The following is a 26,531-nucleotide window of genomic DNA, read 5'->3' on the forward strand; positions in this document are numbered from 1 at the left end:
AGGGAGGGGGGTAGTTACACCCCTTTCCCTTTGTCCAGTTTCACGCCAGGACTGGGGCTGGAGTGCCCCAGCACGGGGTTTGAACTGGACTATGCATGGGACACCTTGTGTGCCCCAGGCAGTGTCTCGTTTCATTCATCCCTCCCTGCCCCAATACACTAAGGCCTGTCTAGGGTGGTGCTAGCACCTCCCAAGGCAGGAAACCTATTGTCCAAGCCTCCCTCGCTGGAAGGTCTCCCAGCAGCAGGAGGTCAGACTCGTGTCTGTGGCAGCAGTGTCCATTTTGTGACGCTGGGGCTCTGGTTAACTTTAACCGGGTAGTAGGTCTTCAACATGTCTTCTCCCTCTAGAAGGGAGGAATACTATCCTCACCGCCAGAAATGGTGTGGGGGTTGTATTCCAAAGTGTTAGACACCTTACACGACATGTTTTGATAAAGCCAAACCATAGTTACTATAACCGCGAGGATTAGCTATAAGGACATGGTTACGAAAGCTGCAGACAGGCTCAGCTAATGCTAGAGCACCATCTCACATGTTACCAAGCCCTCTGCCTTCAGGATTGTTAAGGCCTGCCATAGGAGTGACTGATAGGTTACCCATGTGTCTATATATAAAGTAGGTATAGGAATACTACACCTAAGCAAGGGGTGAGTACACAACCTTGCCCCAGCTGAGGGATCAGCCAGTTGTGTCATAATGGTAGGCCAGCCAGGGGTGGCATAATACATGCTGCAGCCCCTGGTAGGCCTAGGGTACACCTATGCCCTGGGTACCTAAGGTACACTGTACAGGGTCCAAAAAGGTGATCCTTACCAATTGGGTTATGCACCTAAAGTGCATAGTGAATTTAGAGAGAGAACAGCTGGGCTGTGGGTCTGATTAGCAGGCCCACAGCCACATCTAAGTTGAAAACCAGTGAAGCAAAAGCAAAAAGTGGGGGTGAACATAGAAAGCAGACCCTACTCTCCTACACAACCCCCCCCCCCCAAACTTAGGGACATTAAACTAACCTTGACCAGTTGAGTCTTCATGTTCTAAGTGGAAATATCTGGAGAGTTCATCTGCATTGGCATGGTCAGTCCCAGGTCTATGTTCTACTGTGAAGTCCATCCCCTGTAGGGAAATGGACCACCTAAGAAGTTTGGGATTTTCACCCTTCATCTGATTTAGCCACAAGAGGGGCTTATGATCTGTCTGAATCTTGAAGTGAGTGGCAAACAGGTATGGCCTCAGCTTCTTCAGGGCCCAAACCACAGCAAAGGCCTCCCTCTCAATAGCTGACCAATGTTTCTCTCTAGGGGTCAGCCTTCTACTAATAAAAGCCATGGGCTGGTCTTGACCATCTACTTTCAGTTGTGAAAGAACAGCTCCCACACCCAACTCAGAAGCATCTGTCTGGACAATGAACTCTTTGGAGTAGTCTGGACTTTTCAGAATAGGTGCAGTGCACATGGCCTGCTTCAGGTCATCAAATGCTTTCTGACAGCTTACTGTCCACTGAACTTTCTTTGGCATCTTCTTAGAGGTCAAGTCATTAAGTGGTGTCACAATGGACCCATAGTTCTTAACAAACTTTCTGTAGTACCCAGTCAGGCCCAAGAAAGCTCTGACCTGAGTCTGGGTAATTGGAGGAGTCCAGTTCTTTATGGTCTGGATCTTGCTCTCCAGGGGTTGAACCTGACCCCCACCTACTAGGTGGCCCAGGTACACAACCTTGCTCTGCCCTATCTGGCACTTAGTGGCCTTGATAGTGAGGCCTGCCTTTTGCAGGGCCTCTAAAACATTCCTCAGGTGGACCAGGTGATCCTCCCAGGTGGAGCTAAAGACAGCAATATCATCAAGATAAGCTGCATGTTAGAATCCGGGGTCTCTGGTTGGCGCAGGTATGCACTTGTGACAAGCAGGGACCCTTTCCTCTAAGTCAGGGCGTAGGATTACCTCTTTAAAAATAACCCCTGCTCACCCTCTAGGTTAAGTGGCACGAGTAGTCAGGCTAGATTTCCAGAGTGCATTAGGTTAAGCGTTCAAGTTGTCCCACACAATAATCACCACCCCACCACACAAAGACACAAGGCTGTATTTATATCAAAATAGAGTTCTTTATATAAAAGATTTCTTCAGGCAGGATATCAAAAATACAGTCTATCACTTCAAATAAGGTTCCAGTTACTCTTAATGCTTGTAGGCAATCCACAGTTCTTAAAATGGAAAAATTGTACTCAAAATAGCTTCTTTAGAGGTTCTGTGCGCTTCGTAGCGCCTTCGGTACGCTTTTTACAAGGTTTTGGAGGTGTCTTGCCGTTTCTCACGCTTCTCGCGTGAGCACGAGTACGCTTGCCGTTTCCCACGCTTCTCGCGTGAGGACGCGTATGCCGGCCGTGAACCGTACGGACCGTACCTTCGTAGGTACGCGTCGTACACGTTCAAGGCTTCCCTTGCCAAATCTCACACGTCCCGCGTGAACGCCGGCAATGTATTTTTCACCGCACGGACCGTACGGAGTCAGGGACGCGCCGCACAAGGACGGTAGAGCAGGTACGGCTCGTACAAAGGCAAGTACGGGCCGTACCAAGGGCACAAGTCACCAATACTTCAAATGCAGGGACGCGCCGTACGAAGGCAAGTACGGGCCGTACCACAGCGCACAACTCGCAAATAGCTTACTTCTCTTGGGGGCAATGTTCACGAAGGCTTGCGGACATCTTCCACGAGTGGCCCATGTCGTGTCCTGGTCCCGGCTCCTCCGTGGACAACGATGCTTCGTGGGGGCACTTCTTCGACTCCACAGCCTACCAGCGAAGGGGGAAGCAGGAGGGGCAGCCTGGGGGCGATGTCGCAGCGCAGCGCGCTGTTAGCTTCGTCCGGATGCGGCGAACCAGGGCACTTCAGGTCCTTACAGTAGTCTCTACAACCCACCGGGGGTCACAGGGGCTCAGCGCTCGGACACTGTGATCTCCTCCTTACGTTGCGAGCTACGGCTCGAGGGGGCAGGTGCTTCTGTTGCTCAGGCTGACAGGCCTTTACGTTGCTCACAGCTGCCCCAGCAGCAGAAGTCGCGTTTCTCAGCGAGATGCGGGGGGGTGCTCAGGTTCTCCGGGGTCAGCTTGTAGAATCACCCACGGCAGCCTCTTCTCCTTCCAGGGCGGGTAGCGCCCACTGTTCCCGGGGCACAGATCAGGGGGCAAGTTCACTAGCAAGCCCTTGGAGATTGTTTCAAGCACAAGTTGATCAAAAGTCTTTTTCTGTAGTCTTGTCCTTTCCTTCCAGCAGACAGGCACCCACTGCAGGCCAGTCTCTCAGGCAGAGAGACAGTATTCCTCCTTCAGCTTCCCCAGGTCCTTCTCCTTCAGGCAGAGGTTCGTCTTGGCGCAAACAGGATCTGATTTCTTAGGAGCAGGGCTCCTTCTTTTAAAGCACAATTCTTTTGTTCTTTGTCGCCAGGGGGCCTGGGCCTGGCTCAGTCCAGTTTTGGAGCACTTTGTTGTGGTGACTCTGCTCTTTCCTTTCAGCAGCAGGGCAGAGACATCAGCTGCTCCACAGGGGGCGGAGCCGGCTTTGTGCTGGTAGAGCACAGGTCTATTCAGAGTCAAAGGTGTATTCCTCCCACCCATCCTGGTGTAATCTCTCTACCCACCACCTGGCAGCCAGCCTGTCTCCTGGAATTCCCCAGCCCTGCTCCTTCCCTGTTACTAGGCAGAACACACACACACAGCGCAGAGGCGGACTGAAATGGCCAGGTCAGTAAATAATACTAATTTTCTAAAAGTAATATTTACAAACGCAGGATATTAAAATAAACTTTACTAAAAGAAGTATTTTATTATTCTGAGTTCAGGCATACTAAATATGACTTTCTACCATGCTCTATGAGTCCACTGGGATTACAGCGTGTAGTAATTCCAGTAGCCCATTCTGGCCTATGGAGAGCAGGTAGCCTTCAATAGTGAAAAACGAAAATGGCTGTAATTCACTATTAAGACATGCCACACACATCAGGGCATGTCCTACCTTATGCCTACAATGCACCCTCCCCTTGGGCCTACCAGAGGGGTGGCTAATAGGTAGTTAAGGGAAGGTTTAGGGACTGGCAAGTGGGTGCACTTGCGCAGTCAGCGCGACAGTACCAGACTGCACGCAGGCTCTGCAGTGGCAGACCTTAGACACATTTTACTAGGCCGCTTCTGTGGGTGGCACAACCAGTGCTGCAAGCCCTCCAGCAGCCTTTGTATTTACAAGCCCTGGCACTCCTGGTGCACTTTACTAGGGGCTGACAGTAAACCAAATAAGCCAAACATGGACACCAATCAATGTATACACTTTTCAAAGGGAGCACTTGCACTGTGGCACTGATTAGCAGTGGCACAGTGCCCTGAGCAGCTAACACCAACAAAACACAATGAAGCACATCAGCAAAAAGTGGAAGGGAAACTCACGCCAAGGTGCCAGGTCTAACACGTGTCCCCTCCAGCTGAAATGTGGGGGGAACTACCCTACCCCAGGGAGTTCCTCTTCACTAAGGTGGAAAAACCTGGACAGACCGTCAGCATTGGCGTGATCTTTGCCAGGGCGATGCTCCACCGTAAAGTCCATACCATGTAGGGAGATGGACCACCTCAACAGTTTTGGGTTCTCACCCCTCATTTGCATCAACCATCTGAGGGACCTGTGGTCGGTCTGAACCCGGAAGTGAGTCCCAAACAAGTAGGGCCTCATCTTCTTCAGTGCCCAGACCACAGCAAGTGCTTCTCGTTCTATCGCACTCCACCTTTGTTCCCATGGAAGTAACCTCCTACTTATGAAGGCTACAGGTTGGTCCCAGCCCTCCTCAGTCATCTGTGAGAGAACAGCCCCTACACCATGCTCTGATGCGTCTGTCTGCACTAGGAATTCTTTGGAGAAGTCAGGAGCCAAGACCACGGGCGCCGTGCACATGGCAGTTTTCAGGGTGTCAAAGGCCTTCTGACAGGTGTCAGTCCATATCACTTTTCTGGGCTGCTTCTTCGAAGTCAGCTCTGTCAAGGGGGCAACGATGCTGCCATACCCCTTGACAAACCTCCTGTAGTACCCTGTGAGTCCTAAAAAGGCCCTCACCTCCGTCTGGGTCTTTGGGGGCTCCCAAGCCAGGATTGTTTCTATCTTGGGTTGTAGGGGCGCCACCTGGCCGCTCCCCACTTGGTGTCCCAAGTACACCACGGACCCCTGCCCGATCTGACACTTGCTTGCCTTGATCGTGAGGCCTGCCTTGCGCAGTGCCATCAACACTTCCCAGAGATGTTGCAGGTGTTCTTTCCATGTGCCACTGAACACTGCGATGTCATCCAGGTATGCTGCGCTGAACTCGGTCAGTCCAGCCAACACCTGGTTGACCAACCTCTGGAAGGTGGCAGGGGCATTCTTCATCCCAAATGGCATAACCCGGAACTGGAAATGCCCATCTGGTGTGGAGAATGCGGACCTCTCTTTGGCCCCATCAGTCAAGGCGATCTGCCAGTACCCAGACGTTAGATCAAACGTGCTGAGGTACCGTGCAGCCCCTAACCGATCGATGAGCTCATCAGCTCTGTGGATGGGGTGCGCGTCAGTCTTCGTGACTGAATTGAGTCCTCTGTAGTCCACACAGAACCAGAGTTCGGGTGTGGCACCAGGCGCTGCAGCCTTTGGGACCAAGACCACTGGGCTCGCCCAAGGACTGCTGGAGGACTCAACCACCCCTAGAGCAAGCATCTTTGAGACCTCCTCTTTGATGCAGGCTCTGACCCTGTCAGTTACCCTGTAAGCTTTGTGCTTCACAGGTAAGCTGTCTCCTGTATCCACATCATGGACGCACCAATCTGTGATACCAGGAACCAGGGAGAACAGGTCAGGAAACTGCCCCAGCAGCTGGCAGCAGTCATCCTGTTGCACAGGGGTCAGGGTGGGTGAGAGGTTAACTCCATCCACTGACCCGTCTCGCTCTGAGGCTAACAGGAGGTCAGGAAGAGGCTCAGACTCCTCCTCCGTCCCTTCATCTGTGCCCAAGAGCATGCCCACTTCGGACCTCTCCAAGTGGGGCTTTAGTCGATTGACATGTAGGACCCTTAAGGGGTTCCTAGGAGACTGCAAGTTCACCAAGTAGGTGACAGAACTCTTGCGCTCCACAATCTCAAAGGGTCCTGTCCACTTGTCCTGGAGTGCACAAGGCTCCACAGGGGCCAGGACCCATACCTTTTGACCAGGTTGAAGCTCAACCAGAGTGGCATTCTGGTCGTACCACCGCTTCATTTCCTCCTGGCTGGCTTCTAGGTTTGCCTCAGCAAGTTGCCTGAAACGCCGAGTCTGGTTCCGGAAGGCCAGCATGTAACTGTATACATTCTGGGGAGGTTTCCTGGGAGATTGCTCCCAGCCTTCCTTGACCAGACTAATAGGTCCTCGTACTGGGTGGCCATACAAAAGCTCAAAGGGACTGAACCCCAGAGATTTTTGTGGCACCTCGCGGTACGCAAAGAGAAGGCATGGTAAGACTAGGTAAGGGTTTTAGGGTTCGGTTGAAGCGCTCAACCAACCCGTTTCCTTGTGGATGGTAAGGGGTGGTGAACTTGTATGTCACACCACACTCTTGCCAAAGGGATTTGATATATTTCGATATGAAATTGGTCCCCCTGTCGGACACCACCTCTAGAGGGAATCCTACTCATGAGAAAATTCCGATCAGTGCCCTTCCCACCACGGGGGCCGTCACTGTCCTCAGAGGGATGGCTTCAGGGTACCGGGTGGCATGGTCCACCAAGACCAGGATAAACCTGTTGCCCATGCCTGTCTTGGGGTCCAGTGGCCCCACAATGTCAATCCCCACTTGCTGGAATGGGGTACTGACCACAGGGAAAGGTTGGAGTGGAGCCTTCAGCTTCCTTCCACTCTTGCCACTTGCCTGGCAAGTCTGGCATGTCCTGCAGTGAGTGTCAGAACTCCTGCGCATTTGAGGCCAATAAAAGTGGGTGACAAGCCTTTCGAAGGTCTTGTCCTGCCCCAAATGCCCTGCTAACGGAACGTCGTGAGCCAGCCCCAGTAGGAAGGCTCTGAACTTCTGGGGTACCACCAGCGCACGGGCTGACCCAGGTTCAGCAACCTTAGGCTCTGAGTACAGGAGGTCATTCTCCCAGTAGATTAAGTGAGTTCCGGACTGATCACCATTGGCCTGGGCTGCAGCCTGCTGCCACATTCCCTCTAGCGAGGGGCACTCTTTCTGCTCCCTGCAGAACTCCTCCCTGGTGGGGCCTCCTTCTTGCTGCCAATGGGTCAGCTCAGGCAGGTCCCCCAGTTCAGCTATCTGTTCCCCGGTAGGCTCCAGGGCATTCCCCTCAAGGTCTGCTTCCTCCTGGGCCTAGGGAACTTCAGGAGCCGGTTTCCCATGCCTCCCTTGCCCTCTCTCTAAGGCCGGTTCCTGGGCCTTTCCCTCAGGCTCCAGGGTCCCTTCAACACCCCTACTGGCTGCCATTGACCGGGTGGTCACGCACGCCCAATCAGGTAAACCCACCATCCGCAGGTGAGCTCTCTTCTACACCTTTTCCCAAGGGGAGCTCTCCAAGTCATTCCCTAGGAGACAATCTACAGGCATGGCAGTTCTCACAGCGACTTGCAGAGTACCAGAGACCCCCCCCCCCCACTCAAAGGGAACTTGAGCCATTGGACAATGACTCTCTGTGTTGTCAGCATTGACAACCCGACAATAGGCATGGGGTACGACCTGCTCTTGAGATACCAGGTGCTGCCGCACTGCAGTCACGCTGGCTCCTGTGTCTCTAAGAGCCTCTACCTTCTTCCCATTGATGGTCACCACTTGCCCATATTTCTTAGTGTTAGAGGGCAAGTTGGCTTGGGGGACCATCTCACTGTCTCCTAGTGAGACTAAGGTCATCTGGACGGGGTCCCACCCACCTTGGACTTCTACCTCCTTCCCAAAGGCTACTGTAGCCACTTGCCTGGGTGGAGCACCAGTGGGTGCTGGTTTCACATACTGGCGACACTTGGGATCACTGGTAATATGACCCTGCTCATCACATTTATAACACTGAGGGGGCCCCTTGGGAACAGGTTTACCTGTCGGGCCCTTGTCTGCTTCGGGGGTGGGGGAGGCTGAGAACCTTTCTGCTGGTTCCCTTGGGGATTACTTTGGGGGCCTTTTTGGAACCCTTTCTGTTTTCCCCTGTCCCCCCCACTCTTCTGCTGGGGACCCTGCCCACCCTTGGCGGAGTCTCCCACGTGACCCTTGTGGACCCTAGTGCTGACCCAGCGGTCCGCCTCCTCAGCAAGCTTCCTCGGGTTAGTCAGCTTGCTATCTATCAGGTGTTGGCATAGTTCAGGAAAACAATCAAGCGACAAGTGCTCCCATGCAATTAAATCAAAGAGACCTTGGTAATCATCAACTTTGCTACCCTTCACCCAGCCATCCAGTGCTCTGCAGAAAAAGGTCACATACTCCACATACGTACTCCCCGCAATCTTGGTGCACCCCCTGAACCTCTGTCTATACAATTCAGGAGTTAGCCCATATCTGGTCATTAAAGCTTCTTTCATGTGGGGGTAAGAATTCTGCATGTCAAAGGGCAAATCTAAAAGTGTGTCCCGCCCCTCACTGAGGAACCATCCCCACAACCCCGCTCCCCAATCTCTCTCAGGGACCCGGTGGGAGGACATGGCTATCTCATAGGCCCGGAACCATTGCCCTATGTCATCATTCTTGAAGTACTCTTTAACTACATCTTTTGGCATGTACACCCTTGACTCTACCTGCACCGGCGTTGCGCTGCCACCAGAGGGAGGGTTGTCCAAACTTTTCTCTTTTATCGCCAGCTCCCTCATTCTTGTGTCGTGCTCCATCAGAATCTTTTTTTCTTCAAGAGCCATTTTCTTTTCTTCTAGAGCCAGCTTTTTGCTTTCTAGCTCCAATTGACCACTTAATTTCAGTTTTGCCAAAGTGACCTCTTGCTCCAATTGACCACTTAATTTCAGTTTTGCCAAAGTGACCTCTTGCTCTCTTGCGGCCTGTCTGTCTGCCAGCTCCTCTGGCGACAGGCCTCTGCCAAAACTGGGAATGCTCTCCGCCGGTCCCACTAGGTCAACCTCAGGTACAACATCATCAGCTGCACCCCTTGATTCCATCCAGGCTTTCAGCGCCTTGTAGAGATCTGGTTTGAGCTTACATCCTACATGTGGAACCTTGAACTTCTTGTAGAAGTACTTGAGTTGTTTTTTTTGTGTAGTTGTCCAGCTCTGATTCATCCCATTCCAATTCTCCAGCCTCTGAGGCTTCAGATGCTGTTTTCTCTATGCTGTTTGGGCCCGGCATGGCTTCAAACGCAAGGGATCTTCTTTACTTGGCAAGCGAAATCAAAATTAAAAGTTCTGTGGCTCAAGCTACTGGACTGTCCTCACTGTGCAATGGTTAGTAATCACTGCGCAGACACCAAGAACGCAAATCCGTAAATCCCACCGCTGCCACCAATGTTAGAATCCGGGGTCTCTGTTTGGCGCAGGTATGCACTTGCGACAAGCAGGGACCCTTTCCTCTAAGTCAGGGCGTAGGATTACCTCTTTAAAAATAACCCTTGCTCACCCTCTAGGTAACGTGGCGCGAACAGTCAGGCTAGATTTCCAGAGGGCATTAGGTTAAGCGTTCAAGTTGTCCCACACAATAATCACCACCCCACCACACAAAGACACAAGGCTGTATATATATCAAAATAGAGTTCTTTATATAAAAGATTTCTTCAGGCAGGATATCAAAAATACAGTCTATCACTTCAAATAAGGTTCCAGTTACTCTTAATGCTTGTAGGCAGTCTACAGTTCTTATAATGGAAAAATTTTACTCAAAATAGCTTCTTTAGAGGTTCTGTGCGCTTCGTAGCGCCTTCGGTATGCTTTTTACAAGGTTTTGGAGGTGTCTTGCCGTTTCTCACGCTTCTCGCGTGAGCACGAGTACGCTTGCCGTTTCCCACGCTTCTCGCGTGAGGACGCGTATGCCGGCCGTGAACCGTATGGACCGTACCTTCGTAGGTACGCGTCGTACACGTTCAAGGCTTCCCTTGCCAAATCTCACGCTTGCCGCGTGAGCGCCGGCAATGTATTTTTCACCGCACGGACCGTACAGAGGCAGGGACGAGCCGCACAAGGACGGTAGAGCAGGTACGGCTCGTACAAAGGCAAGTACGGGTCGTACCAAGGGCACAAGTCCCCAATACTTCAAATGCAGGGACGCGCCGTACGAAGGCAAGTACGGGCCGTACCACAGCGCACAACTCGCAAATAGCTTACTTCTCTTGGGGGCAATGTTCGCGAAGGCTTGCGGACGTCTTCCACGAGTGTCCCACGTCGCGTCCTGGTCCCGGCTCCTCCGTGGACAACGATGCTTCGTGGGGGCACTTCTTCGACTCCACAGCCTACCAGCGAAGGGGGAAGCAGGAGGGGCAGCCTGGGGGCGATGTCGCAGCGCAGCGCGCTGTTAGCTTCATCCGGAAGCGGCGAACCAGGGCACTTCAGGTCCTTACAGTAGTCTCTACAACCCGGCGGGGGTCACAGGGGCTCAGCGCTCGGACACGGTGATCTCCTCCTTACATTGCGAGCTACGGCTTGAGGGGGCAGGTGCTTATGTTGCTCAGGCTAACAGGCCTTTACGTTGCTCACAGCTGCTCCAGCAGCAGAAGTCGCGTTGCTCAGCGAGATGCGGGGGGTGCTCAGGTTCTCCGGGGTCAGCTTGTAGAATCACCCACGGCAGCCTCTTCTCCTTCCAGGGGGGGTAGCGCCCACTGTTCCTGGGGCGCAGATCATGGGGCAAGTTCACTAGCAAGCCCTTGGAGATTGTTTCAAGCACAAGTTGATCAAAAGTCTTTTTCTGTAGTCTTTTCCTCTCCTTCCAGCAGACAGACACCCACTACAGGCCAGTCTCTCAGGCAGAGAGATAGTATTCCTCCTTCAGCTTCCCCAGGTCCTTCTCCTTCAGGCAGAGGTTCGTCTTGGCGCAAACAGGATCTGATTTCTTAGGAGTAGGGCTCCTTCTTTTAAAGCACAATTATTTTGTTCTTTGTCGCCAGGGGGCCTGGGCCTGGCTCAGTCCAGTTTTGGAGCACTTTGTTGTGGTGACTCTGCTCTTTCCTTTCAGCAGCAGGGCAGAGACATCAGCCGCTCCACAGGGGGCGGAGCCGGCTTTGTGCTGGTAGTGCACAGGTCTATTCAGAGTCAAAGATGTACTCCTCCCACCCATCCTGGTGTAATCTCTCTACCCACCACCTGGCAGCCAGCCTGTCTCCTGGAATTCCCCAGCCCTGCTCCTTCCCTGTTACTAGGCAGAACACACACACACAGCGCAGAGGCGGACTGAAATGGCCAGGTCAGTAAATACTAACTTTCTAAAAGTAGTATTTACAAACGCAGGATATTAAAATAAACTTTACTAAAAGAAGTATTTTATTATTCTGAGTTCAGGCATACTAAATATGACTTTCTACCATGCTCTATGAGTCCACTGGGATTACAGCGTGTAGTAATTCCAGTAGCCTATTCTGGCCTATGGAGAGCAGGTAGCCTTCAATAGTGAAAAACGAAAATGGCTATAATTCACTATTAAGACATGCCACACACATCAGGGCATGTCCTACCTTATGCCTACAATGCACCCTGCCCTTGGGCCTACCAGAGGGGTGGCTAATAGGTAGTTAAGGGAAGGTTTAGGGACTGGCAAGTGGGTGCACTTGCGCAGTCAGCACGACAGTACCAGACTGCACGCAGGCTCTGCAGTGGCAGACCTTAGACACATTTTACTAGGCCGCTTCTGTGGGTGGCACAACCAGTGCCGCCAGCCCAACAGCAGCATTTGTATTTACAAGCCCTGGCACTCCTGGTGCACTTTACTAGGGGCTGACAGTAAACCAAATAAGCCAAACATGGACACCAATCAATGTATACACTTTTCAAAGGGAGCACTTGCACTGTGGCACTGATTAGCAGTGGCACAGTGCCATGAGCAGCTAACACCAACAAAACACAATGAGGCACATCAGCAAAAAGTGGAAGGGAAACTCACGCCAAGGTGCCAGGTCTAACACTGCACAGTAGTCATCCAGACCTGTAAGGACTTGATTCACCAACCTTTGGAAAGTGGCAGGCGCATTCTTCAAACCAAAGGGCATTACCACAAACTGATAATGTCCTCCTGGGGTCGAGAAAGCAGTTTTGGCCTTTGCATTCTCAGCTAATCTGATTTGCCAGTAGCCTGCTGTCAGGTCAAATGTACTCAAACACTTGGCAGCTGCCAATCTGTCAATGAGCTCATCTGCCCTAGGTATTGGGTGGACATCTGTCCTAGTGACAGCATTGAGACCTCTGTTCTCCACGCAAAACCTCATCTCTCTCTTACCATCTTGGGTGTGAGGTTTTGGCACAAGAACTAGAGGACTAGCCCAAGGGCTCTCTGAAGGTTCAATGACTCCCAGCTCCAACATCTTTTGTACCTCAATCTTTATGCAGTCCCTGACATGGTCAGGTTGCCTGTAGATTTTACTCTTCACAGGCAGACTGTCACCAGTGTCCACCTCATGGGTGCACCAGTTTGTCTGACTTGTGGTCAGAGAGAACATATGTCTGTAGGCCTGCAGAACTTGTCTGCAGTCCTGTTGCTGATGGTCAGTGAGGCTGTCAGAAAAGACCACACCATCAACTGAACCATCATCAGGGTTCTGAGTCAGCAGGTCTGGGAGAGGGTAACTCTCTTCCTCCTGCCCCTCATCTGTAGCCATGAGTAAGCCCATGTCTGCCCTGTCAACATATGTCTTTAACCTGTTGACATGAAGCACCCTGTGGGGCTTCTGGGAGTCCCAAGGTCTACCAAGTAGGTGACTTCTCCCTTCTGTTCAACAATAGTGTGGGGTCCAGACCATTTGTCCTGGAGTGCTGCTGGGGCCACTGGCTCCAACACCCACACTTTCTGTCCTGGCTGGCACACAGTCAGCACAGACTTTTGGTCATGCCAAGCTTTTTGGAGTTCTTGGCTTGCCTCAACGTTTTTAGAAGCCTTTTTCATATACTCTGCCATCCTGGAGCGGAGGCCAAGTACATAATCCACTATGTCCAGTTTGGGTTGTCTGAGAGGTCTCTCCCATCCTTCCCTTACTAAACACAGGGGTCCCCTTACAGGATGCCCAAACAAAAGCTCAAAAGGGCTGTAGCCAACCCCCTTTTGTGGGACCTCTCTGTAAGCAATCAGAAGGCATGGTAAAAGGATGTCCCATCTTCGCCTAAGCTTGTCTGGTAAACCTTTTATCATCCCTTTTAGGGTCTTGTTGAATCTCTCCACAAGCCCATTGCACTGTGGGTGATAGGGTGTAGTGAATTTGTAGTTCACACCACACTACTTCCACATTGCAGTCAAATATCCTGACATGAAGTTGGCACCTCTGTCTGAAATAACCTCCTTTGGAAAGCCCACTCTGGAGAATACTCCAAGTAGGGCCCTTGCCACAACAGGAGCTGTTGTGGTCCTTAGGGGTATAGCTTCTGGATACCTGGTGGCATGGTCCACTATCACCAGTATGAATCTGTGCCCAGATGCTGTTTTGGGGTCCATTGGTACTACAATGTCTATCCCCACTCTCTCAAAGGGAACCCCCACCACAGGTAGTGGTATGAGGGGGGCCTTTGTGGTGCCACCTGATTTGCCACTGGCTTGGCAGGTGACACAGGAGCGACAAAACTCCTTGGTATCTTCTGACATGTGAGGCCAGTGAAAGTGAGGGACAAGTCTGTCCCAGGTCTTATTCTGGCCTAAGTATCCTGCAAGGGGAATATCATGGGCCAAGGTAAGAAGGAAGCCTCTGAAACTCAATGGTGTGACCAACCTCCTGGATGCACCAGGCTTGGGGTCTCTAGCCTCTGAGTACAGTAGCCCTTCATCCCAATACACTCTATGAGTACCTTGAGCATTCCCTGCAGCCTCAGCAGCAGCCTGCTGTCTGAGGGGTTCACGAGAAGGACAGTCTAATTGTGCCTGCCTCAGATCTGCCCTTGAAGGTCCCCCTGTCCCAAGAAACTCAACCTGGTCAGGTTCCAGTTCTTCATGGACAGTTCCTTCAGGGCTCTCAGAATCATCCTCCTGTGAGGGCTGACTCTCTACCTGAGGCAGAGGGGAAGGCACAGCCTTAACCCTACTGCTCTTTCTCTTGGGTTGTGTCTGGTCCATTGTCACAGGATCCAGCACTTGTTCAGTGTTGCACTTTTTGGCCTGTGACCTGGTCACAGCAAGGACATGTGCATCTATTCCCAGCATTTCTGCATGGGTCCTATACTCCACTTCAGCCCACACTGAAGTTTCAAGGTCATTTCCCAACAGACATTCTACAGGAATATCTGAACTCACCACAACTTTCTTGAGGCCAGTTACCCCTCCCCAGGAGAAGTTAACAATTGCCACACTATGGGAGGTAGTGGCATTGCTAGCATTGGTCACCAGGTAGTTCTCATCTAGCATGATCTGTCCAGGGTCCACAAAGGCAGGTGTCACCATTGTGACACTAGCACCTGTGTCCCTGTAGGCCTGAGCCATTCTCTGGTTGATCAAAGGAGTCTGTCTGTACTTGCCCAGGTTACTGGGACCCACAGTAGAGGACAAAGCTATGTCCCCATCACAGATCAGAACAGCCTGAGTGGGTATCCTGACTAGGCCAGAATCCACTTCAGTTCCCAGAGTTAACCCTATTACACCCTTTTGCTGGGAACCACCACTTACATCTGGACTAGGGGGTACAGTTGCCTTAGGGGCAATGGTGGTTAGGGGTTTGTCCTTTTTGGTGCACTCACTAAACCAATGTGAATTAGACTTACAATAGTTACACCAAGGTTTCTTTTAGCCATCTTTCTTTTTATCCTTTTTGGGACCACCCTCCCACTGTGCCTTTTGGGGGCCTGGTGAAGACTTCTGGTCTTTTGATTTCTACTCATTACCCTTCGGGTCTGCCTTTTTCTGATCACCGCCCTGGTTCTGGTTTTTCTGCTTAACTCTAGTCCTGACCCACCTATCTGCCTTCTTTCCCAATTCCTGGGGAGAAGTTAGGTCAGAGTCAATCAAGTGTTGATGCAGCAGCTGGTTTTGACAGTTGTTAAGTATTTGTTCTCTCATGATCAAATTATACAATCCTGTATAGTCCTTAACCTTACTACCCAATAACCAGCCTTCGAAAGCCTTAGTGGCACAATCTACAAAGTCAGTCCAGTCCTGAGTCTGTGTCTTCTGGGTATCCCTGAACAACAACCTGTATTGTTCAGTGGTTAGGCCAAACCCATCAATCAGAGCACTCTTCAGGACAGCCTGATAGCTGAGGAGAGCCACAAGATAGCTGCCCACTGACTTTGGGGTACCTGCTGTACTTTGCAAGCTCTCTCCAAAGCAGTTATCCATTTGTGGATGTCATCCCCACACTTGTAGGGAGAGACAATCTTGCTCAGGTTTCTATTATCATAGGCCCTGTCTTTATCCTTAGGGATATTGCTGCCACCTGTGTGTCCTAGCCCACTTAACTTTTGCTCTCTGGCCAGAGCAAGTCTCTCTTTGGCAAGGGCAAGTTCTTCCCTTTCAATCCTCAGATTTCTCTGTGGAAAAGTCATTCCCCTGTGAGAAGAGGCATTGGAGCTATTAGAGACATGGGAGTGGATAGATTCCCTTGAAGGGAATCTTCCTCTCCTGCTTCTCTGGTTAAGTCCACTTGAGGGTCTGAATGGGGGGACCCCAGTCAGACTCCCATGTAGGCTTAAGTTAGCCTGGCTAAGTCTCCTGACTGGTACCTGGCTGTCTACCTCATCTTCTGAAGTCCCTGCTGACTCTTCTTGATCAGTATTGTGAGGGGAATCTTCTGCAGAGGGCAGGCCCTCATTGGTACCTAAGGCACCATCCTGGGAGGCTCTCTGAGCATCATACTCTTCTAAGATCGCCACTAGATAAATGAGGGTAGGGTTTGAACCCTCTTTTAACTTTCTGGAGGTACACAATTGTCTCATCTCCTGAAAAGTTAGGGTATCATATCTAGAGGGTATCTTTCTAGGATATCCCCCTCCTGAGAGAGAATCAACTTGATCTCCTCTCAGAGACATGATCTAGTGAGGGTGTGGTGTGTGCACCTACCTACACTAGTTGTACCTACTAAACCTCTCTAGTAGTTGTAGTCAGGGTGTGCTAGGCCCTTCAACCTACAACAACTAAGTTCAGTAGAGCTTAAGTATTTATAAGCTATGTTATATGTACCTTACAAATATCTTTGTGATCTTTCAATTTGATATCTCAAGATTGCAATGGTATTACAACAGCAAGCTCAGATCCCAACCGCTGCTCACCAATGTGAGAAGTTGGCCTGATATATGATGTCACTAGTTCTAGTGTACACCTTGTATCAGTCCAAACAACCCTTATGGTGATTGGTTGTAAAGTCAACCTTATAGACCAGCTATCCTAGTGGTAGCATGGACAAGAGCAGTCTTAGGCTAAACTCTGTATGGCATGTGAAGCCAGCTGTTATACCATTTGCAACCCCTTGAATACCAAATAAGAGGACACCACAACAGATATATTATAAAAATAGAATGTATTTATTCTAGTCAAAACACCCTCAGCACTCTTTATGAGATTCGAGGTAAGTACAACACAGTCTTATTTAAGCATACATAAGTCACACAGGTAAGTAATACAGTTAGGCCCTAGGGGCCACGCAAACCATATACTAAGTAAGTGGTATAAGAACCACGTCACGAACACAGGATAGGCCTAGGCCTAGGGAATCGCTGGGGCTACACTATCCTATCAGTTGTTAGGCAGTGGGAGGCCCACGGGATTCAGATGCAGAGTGGGAACACTCACGCGTAATGCGTTAAAGTTGATAGAAATAGTAGCATTTAGAAATTAAGAGTTTTAGGACACTTCGGAAGGAACTAGGAGAGACTTGGAAACTAGACACTTGGATAGTCAATACCCTTGTGAGCACTGGAGTACTCAAGTTACCTAGCCCACGGGCTGCGGGTGCATAGGTGTGAACTTGTGACGGGTTTAGTCGTCGACTCCTATGGATGCCTGAAGAAAGTTGCTGACAGGCAGTCAGTGAAGAGTGTCCGGTGGGTTCCAAGGATGGAATCAAGAAGGAGGATACCTGCAAGCAGAAGGGACAGAGTCTCGGTCACCAGCCAGGAGCCGGGAGGGAACCAGGAAGGAACCATGCGATGTCGTGAAGATGCAGGTGAAGCTTGTCGCAGCAGCCACGGGTATCAGGAGGCGTCGAGGACAACCAGAACCAGGAGGCGAGCTGTCCCATGAAGGCTCTTGCTGTCGGCGGCGTCGATGTCGAGTTAGGACCCAACAAGCCTTGGCAAGCGTAATCCACGCAAGAAGGAGGACTTGCTTCTGTCGCAGACCAGGAAGGTCTGGGGTGCTTCCCTTTCACAGGGAAGCGGGTGCCAATCTGGAGGAGCCGGACCAGCAAGGCAAAATTGAAGGTTCATCGTCACAGAGGTCGCTAGCCAATGGGTCAGCAACTGGACAACACGTCGGGCAACTCAGGTGCAGAAGGGCCCCACGCAGAACACGTGAAGTGTGGGGAGCTGATCTTCTTTGCAGATGGTGCTCGGGATTGGGGCTTCTCAATTCCCCAAGCACAGCCTCAAGGAAGCCTCAGAAGTTGCGCTAGTCAGTTACTAGCCACTTTTCCCAAGTCGCCGGTCCCACGTCCCTCGTTGCCTCCACGGGTCTCAGCTTTGCTGTAGATGTGGATCTGGTTCAGAGGTGTCTGGAAGTCACGGCGCTGGTCAGTCTCTGCAGTCGTCCCTCGTAGGATCAGTCACAAAGCAAGCAGCGGTCGCTGGATGGTGCCTGGTTGCCCAGGGTGGTCACTCCTTGGCCACAAGGGAGATTCTTCAGTCTTCTTCCGTAGTAGAATGTCGAAGCTCCAGAGTTTCTGTTCAAGTTGCAGGTTCAGGATAATCTAAAGTCCTAGGGACTCAGCTCCCACCCTTATACTAATCTGGGGGGCTGGGTTACCTGCTAGGTCCCTCCTATGGGTGGGACCAGGGAGGGGGGTGGTTACACCCCCTTCCCTTTGTCCAGTTTCGCACCAGGACTGGGGCTGGAGTGCCCCAGCACCGGTTTGAACTGGACTATGCATGGGACACCTTGTGTGCCCCAGGCAGTGTCTCGTTTCATTCATCCCTCCCTGCCCCAATACACCAAGGCCTGTCTAGGTTGGTGCTAGCACCTCCCAAGGCAGGAAACCTATTGTCCAAGCCTCCCTCGCTGGAAGGTCTCCCAGCAGCAGGAGGTCAGACTCGTGTCTGTGGCAGCAGTGTCCATTTTGTGACGCTGGGGCTCTGGTTAACTTTAACCGGGTAGTAGGTCTTCAACATGTCTTCTCCCTCTAGAAGGGAGGAATACTATCCTCACTGCCAGAAATGGTGTGGGGGTTGTATTCCAAAGTGTTAGACACCTTACACGACATGTTTTGATAAAGCCAAACCATAGTTACCATAACCGCGAGGATTATAAGGCACTTTAAGAGTATATGGTAGGCGATATCATAGAACAGCTATGAGGACATGGTTCCGAAAGCTGCAGACAGGCTCAGCTCATGCTACAGCACCATCTCACATGTTACCAAGCGCTCTGCCTTCAGGATTGTTAAGGCCTGCCATAGGAGTGACTGATAGGTTACCCATGTGTCTATATATAAGGTAGTTATAGGAATACTACACCTAAGCAAGGGGTGAGTATACTACCTTGCCCCAGCTGAGGGATCAGCCAGTTGTGTCATAATGGAAGGCCAGCCAGGGGTGGCATAATACATGCTGCAGCCCCTGGTAGGCCTAGGGTACACCTATGCCCTGGGTACCTAAGGTACACTGTACAGGGTCCAAAAAGGTGATCCTTACCAATTGGGTTATGCACCTAAAGTGCATAGTGAATTTAGAGAGAGAACAGCTGGGCTGTGGGTCTGATTAGCAGGTCCACAGCCAAATCTAAGTCGAAAACCAGTGAAGCAAAAGCAAAAAGTGGGGGTGAACATAGAAAGCAGACCCTACTTTCCTACAGTGACTGCAACAGAATGACTATAAAATTGTGCAAAAGCCAGGGAAAGATCAAAACCCTGCTGATTACTTTTCATGAGTGCCTCTACATCACCACAGTTGGACATCCAAAGTGGCTGAAGAGTATGTCAATTTCATTGTGACGTCCAACAAACCAGCAGCCCTATCCATTGAACAGATTATTGCTGCTACCAATACTGAGAAAAAACATGTTTATCCTCAAAGACCTAATTTCAACTCAAGCATGAAAGAAAAGCATTTGCTACTTTGCTTACATTGTTGAACTTCAGAAATTTAAAAATGTACAGGATGAACTAACCATCACCCGAGAGGGTATCGTATTGGGATTCTCAAGAATCATCATCCCTGAGAGCCTTGGACATCAAACTATTGAACTGGCCCATGAAGGACATTGTGGCATTGCAGCTACCAAAAGAGCTTCCAGATATTGAGTGTGATTCCTTTCTTAGATGAACGAGTTGAGAAAGAACCAAAAGTGTGCTATTTGTGTGCCTGCTTATCTCCCAAAGTGCTGCAGAATCCATTGACCATGTCTGACCTTTTGAAGCATGCCTAAGAGAGAGCGGCTGTTGATTTCTTTGGGCCCCTAGAAAATGAACATCATCTCATGGTAGTCATTTTTAAATATTCACGTTTGTTGGAAGCCTTATCATTAACAAGTCATAACAAAGTTATTGAGCGGCTTGATGATATCTTTGCAGTGTGGGGTATCAGCTGTTCTCAAATCTGACAACGGCCCCCCTTTCAATAGCAAAGAATTCAAGGAGTTCCTTGTTTGGCACAATAGCAAGCGTCAAAGGAGTATGCCTCTCTGGGCTCAGGCCAATTGTGCTGTCCAATGATTTATGGGCACACTTAATAGAGAGATTCTGCCAGCATTGATGGAGGAAATTGATCTAAAACAAGCTATGTGTCCATCCCTTTGTGCCTATCGATCATTTCCATACTCTGCCACTGGCAAGAGTTCTGCCGCATGGCTATTTGGGAAAGACATCGTAACTAAGCTACCACATTGGACCAATGTCATTTGCCTCTGTGTTTTTCTGCTCCTGAGATCGTGAGCGAGGCAACCCTTCCTGAAAGCCCAGATCAACCATCTGAGCCTATGTCATCAGTGACTGATCAATGTACCCCCCAATTACCCCATATCACCTGATCTGGCAGACCAGTGCGAGTGCCTCAACATCTCATTGAGGAAATATGATGTTAATGTTGTTTGTACTTTTTATTTAACAAAGGGGGAGATATAATGTCTAGGATCTGTGCGGGAGGTCCCTCGTGGTTCTAGGAGGACTTTAAACAGGAAGTACGCAAGCTGCTGGGACACACTGCTTGAAGACTTTCTTTCTTTTCCTTCTTGTTACAAGTGCAAGGAGGCACTGGTCTAGACTTTCTGCAGCAATTTCGACGGAACACTATTTAAAAAAAAAAAATATTTTTAAAAAAAATGTATTGAACAAGCTCAATAGACCGTACGATAACATGTGCCAAAGCATGCACATTGGAGATCTGTTGACAAATGATAGGGTGGGGCGGGAACCATCCTGTGAATGAGGAAGAATCAACGTTAAAGAAGCATCGTTCAAGAATGCACTTTGCTTAAGCAAAATTTCACATCACGTAGTGTCACTTTTCATTTCTAGGACAGTTTTGTGCATCCTTTCTCGAAATATACGCACTCGATGTACCCCACCATGCCCACTTTGTATACATTAAAATGATTCTGCTGCAGAATGATGCAAAGGATTATTAGCGCCAGGCAAACCTTACAATCTGAAGCACATGACTATTTGTGTCACACGGTAGGTGTTCTGCGCTAATTGAACAGGCAAATAAAATAAGAAAAAACAGCATTACCATTCACTTCCACCGGGTGTCAGACATTGACTGTTGTTTAATTTCCAAATTCCTCTATTCCTCAGCAGCCACGAGAAATAATACGGCTATCGGCTTCTGACGTCGTAAAACAAAAGAAAATAGCTTCACGATCGGTCTTTCAGCGCCCCACATAGGGTAATAAGCGCTATATATATTCTGCAATACAATACAGTTATTGGTTTCCATGCAAATTTAGCTAATGATAGTCTTTTATAATGTGTAGTCCATAAGTGACCAACTTACAGAACTTTAGAATAATAAGCGAACAGTAAGCAAAAAAACGAATATGAGCTAACACCATACAACCACTTCATTCCTGATCAGTCTCATTAAGCATGTCCATGTTTGTAGCGCACCTCTAACAAGAGGTGAGTCGTGACGCTGAATCAAACACTTTTATTTTTTAACCAACTCAGCAATACTCACCTTAGACCAGAGAATGATGAAAGGCAGATCGATTAAGTTAGGCACTGAACCTGCGGTCATACGATGATGGCAAGATATATGGAGTGGATTCTTAGTCTAGTGTGCCACCACACCATGAAGCGAGCGAAGACTTGTTAAAGTTAGCTGATAAGCAAATGGCATTTAGCCCTAGGTGGGTGTGGCGGCAGGAGGGAAAAAATAAAGCGGCGGTTTTAAGTGTTTGGCTAAAATAATATTTTACATAGTTTGCTTCCTGTTCTTCAATAAATATAAAAGCTGAATAACGAAATTATTGGGAAAGGAATTGTGTCCCCTACCTAGTCAATAAGAGTTTATGCTCGCTTTCTAAATATATAACATCAGCAAATTTATCTTCAGTGGTAACAAGATATAAAAATATTTTTCTATACATATATATATTATTGCTTTATTTTATGAACAACAAATTTCTGTCAACCCATTTGCATTTTTTTAAAAGTTTTGCATAATTCATTGGGCCTGAGTCAGTTTACTACTTTTTGATATTCACAAACTGCACTTTTGCGGTAACTTACAATGTTTTAGTAACCTGGGACCAGATGTACGATCATTTAATTTTGGCAGTCTCTACATGTGATTTTTTTTGTGACTTGCAATCAGAGTCTCGCAAAATCAAAGGTACTAATATGTCAGGGACACATTAAGCAATTCCCAAATGGGCTGCAAATGGAGCTGTCTCATCAATGTTCATGAGGAAGGTCGCAATTTGTGACCCATTAGGAATGGCTACAATCACAGAGATGTTGGCCTGCTTGGGTCAGCAGACCACCATGTCTGTGATTGCTGTTTAAATAAAAACAAAAGACACACAATTGATGGACGGAATGGAGAACAAATCAAAACATTCACCCCCAGTCAAGAGATCTGGGTTAAATCCATCATTCTTTTGCTCACCATGCCACCCCAGTTTAGACCTGGCCATATGCAAATCAATCTTGACCCTGTGCCTCATGGAAACAGTCCAGCCCGCACTGCCAAGACAGGTCCTCCCTGAACCGGAAACCAGCATCCTAGGACCGGTTTCAGGGTTTCACCCCTCATCAGCCAGGATAGCTTGATTCCAGTGGCACAGTGAGCCCAAGACCCACGTCTGGGCATACCTGGCGCACTTAGGGTGAGAAAGTGAAAGACATACAATTGATGGATGGAATGCAAAACAAATCAAAACATTCACCCCCAGTCAAGAGATCTGGGTTAAATCCGTCAGACTTTTGCTCACCATGCCACCCTAGTTTGGACCTGGCCATATGCAAATCAGTCTTGACCCTGTGCCTCATGGGAACAGTCCAGCCCGAAGTGCCAAGCCAGGTCCTCCCTGGCCAGAAGCGAGAGTCCTAGGATCGGTTTCGGAGTTTCACCCCTCATCAGCCAGGATAGCTTGATTCCAGTGGCACAGTGAGCCCAGGACCCACGTCTGGGTATTCCTGACGCATTTAGGGCATTTAGCCCTAGGTGGGTGTGGCGGCAGGAGGGAAAAAATAAAGCGGCGGTTTTAAGTGTTTGGCTAAAATAATATTTTACATAGTTTGCTTCCTGTTCTTCAATAAATATAAAAGCTGAATAAGGAAATTATTGGGAAAGGAATTGTGTCCCCTACCTAGTCAATAAGAGTTTATGCTCGCTTTCTAAATATATAACATCGGCAAATTTATCTTCAGTGGTAACAAGATATAAAAATATTTTTCTATACATATATATATTATTGCTTTATTTTATGAACAACAAATTTCTGTCAACCCATTTGCATTTTTTTTAAAGTTTTGCATAATTCATTGGGCCTGAGTCAGTTTACTACTTTTTGATATTTACAAACTGCACTTTTGCGGTAACTTAAAATGTTTTAGTAACCTGGGACCAGATGTACGATCATTTAATTTTGGCAGTCTCTACATGTGATTTTTTTTGTGACTTGCAATCAGAGTCTCGCAAAATCAAAGGTACTAATATGTCAGGGACACATTAAGCAATTCCCAAATGGGCTGCAAATGGAGCTGTCTCATCAATGTTCATGAGGAAGGTCGCAATTTGTGACCCATTAGGAATGGCTACAATCACAGAGATGGTGACCTGCTTGGGTCAGCAGACCACCATGTCTGTGATTGCTGTTTAAATAAAAACAAAAGACACACAATTGATGGACGGAATGGAGAACAAATCAAAACATTCACCCCCAGTCAAGAGATCTGGGTTAAATCCATCATTCTTTTGCTCACCATGACACCCCAGTTTAGACCTGGCCATATGCAAATCAATCTTGACCCTGTGCCTCATGAGAACAGTCCAGCCCGCACTGCCAAGACAGGTCCTCCCTGAACCGGAAACAAGCATCCTGGGACCGGTTTCACGGTTTCACCCCTCTTCAGCCAGGATAGGTTGATTCTAGTGGCACAGTGAGCCCAGGACCCACGTCTGGGCATACCTGGCGCACTTAGGGCGAGAAAGCAAAAGACACACAATTGATGGATGGAATGCAGAACAAATCAAGCATTCACCCCCAGTCAAGAGATCTGGGCTAAATCCATCTTTCTTTTGCTCACCATGCCACCCCAGTTTAGACCTGGCCATATGCAAATCAGTCTTGACCCTGTCCCTCATGGAAACAGTCCAGCCCGAACTGCCAAGCCAGGTCCTCCCCGGACCGGAAACCAGCATCCTAGGACCGGTTTCAGGGTTTCACCCCTCATCAGCCAGGATAGCTTGATTCCAGTGGCACAGTGAGCCCAAGACTCACGTCTGGGCATACCTGGCGCACTTAGAGTGAGAAAGTGAAAGACATACAATTGATGGATGGAATGCAAAACAAATCAAAACATTCACCCCCAGTCAAGAGATCTGGGTTAAATCTGTCAGTCTTTTGCTCACCATGCCACCCCAGTTTGGACCTGGCCATATGCAAATCAGTCTTGACCCTGTGCCTCATGGGAACAGTCCAGCCCGAAGTGCCAAGCCAGGTCCTCCCTGGCCAGAAGCGAGAGTCCTAGGATCGGTTTCGGAGTTTCACCCCTCATCAGCCAGGATAGCTTGATTCCAGTGGCACAGTGAGCCCAGGACCCACGTCTGGGTATACCTGACGCATTTAGGGCGAGAAAGCGAAAGACACACAATTGATGGACGAAATGCAGAACAAATCAAAACGTTCACCCCCAGTCAAGAGATCTGGGTTAAATCCATCATTCTTTTGCTCAGCATGCCACCCCAGTTTAGACCTGGCCATATGAAAATCAGTCTTGACCCTGTCCCTTATGGGAACAGTCCAGCCCGAACTGCCAAGCCAGGTCCTCCCTGGACTGCAAACAATCATCCTAGGACCAGTTTTGATGGATTTAGGCCCAGATCGCTGTACTGAGGTGAATGTATGACATTGCTATGCATTCTGTCCATCAATTGTTGTTTTTGCATTTGTCACCCCGAGTGGGACGGGTATGCCCAGACGTGGGTTCCGTGCTCTCCATGCCACTTGAATCAAGCTATCCTGGCTGAAGAGGGGTGAAAGCCCGAAACCGGTCCTAGGATGTCTGTTTCCAGTCCAGGGAGGAACTGGCTTGGCAGTTTGGCTGGACTGTTCCCATGAGGCACAGGGTCAAGACTGAATTGCATATGGCTGGGTTCAAACTGGAATGGCATGGTGAGCAAAAAAACAATGGATTTAGGCCCAGATCTCTGTACTGGGGTGAATGTATGACATTGTTCTGCATTCTGTCCATCAATTGTTGTTTTTGCATTTGTCACCCCGAGTGGGACGGGTATGCCCATACGTGGTTCCCATGCTTTCCATGCCACTGGAATCAAGCTATCCTGGCTGAAGAGGGGTGAAACCCCGAAACCGGACCTAGGATGCTTGTTTCCAGTCCAGGGAGGACCTGGCTTGGCAGTTCGGGCTGGACTGTTCCCATGAGGCACAGGGTCAATACTGATTTGCATAAGGCTGGATTCAAACTGGAATGGCACAGTGAGCAAAAAAACAATGGATTTAGGCCCAGATCTCTGTAGTGGGGTGAATGTACGACATTGTTCTGCATTCTGTCCATCAATTGTTGTTTTTGCATTTGTCACCCCGAGTGGGACAGGTAAGCCCAGACGTGGGTCCCGTGCTCTCCATGCCACTGGAATCAAGCTATCCTGGCTGAAGAGGGGTGAAACCCCGAAACCGGTCCTAGGATGCTTGTTTCCAGTCCAGGGAGGACCTGGCTTGGCAGTTCAGGCTGGACTATTTCCATGAGTCACAGGGTCAAGACTGATTTGCATATGGCTGGGTTCAAACTGGAATGGCATGGTGAGCAAAAAAACTATGGATTTAGGCCCAGATCTCTGTACTGGGGTGAATGTATGACATTGTTCTGCATTCTGTCCATCAATTGTTGTTTTTGTATACTGATACCAAAGCCATTGACCCATGTTCTCTTGATCCAGGTTCTCCTTGTTCAAGTCCTCTTGAGCTTGGATATTTTGGTCCTGGTACACATGTCCATTGCTGTTTATTCCACTTGATCTTCCAGATTCTGATTTTCCTTCTTACATCAGATCCTCCTCACACTGGTTCTGTTGCTTGTAAGGATTGCTGTGCTCCACTTGACAATATGAGCCCTGTTCCCCATTGTCTTGATCTTCATGCCCCTCTTAGCCTTTTTCAGGCCCTTCCGGTCACGATTCTCTTAGTTTACCCAGTTCTCTTGCTCTGGTCTTTTGGGTGCCTAAGTACTACCCCCTCATTGTTCCTAGTTCATGTCCTGCTTATCCTAGCATCCTGGGCATACTAGCCATTGGCCTTCAGTTCCTGATCTTCGTAGTTCTCTTTAATCTTGCCCTCATCCTCCTGCTCCTTGCTCATATGATTTGTCTCCTGTCACAGATCATCCTAGCCTTTCCTAGTTCGGATGTTCCTTGAACTATGATTCATGCTAGTCTAAGAACTTCCTGGCCCTGTACCTCTTGGCCCTAGTTTGACTGGTCGTCTTGTTCATTTACTCCTGCCCCTAGTCCTTTGGATTGTGGTTCTCAGTTTCACAGGCTCTCGGTCCTAGACCATTCATCTTCCTCAACCTAATTCTCTTACATTAGTACGTCTGATCCTGCTCCCCTGGT

The sequence above is a fragment of the Triturus cristatus genome, chromosome 5_1 (genome assembly GCF_964204655.1).
Source record: "Triturus cristatus chromosome 5_1, aTriCri1.1, whole genome shotgun sequence".
In the NCBI taxonomy this organism is placed as follows: domain Eukaryota; kingdom Metazoa; phylum Chordata; class Amphibia; order Caudata; family Salamandridae; genus Triturus; species Triturus cristatus.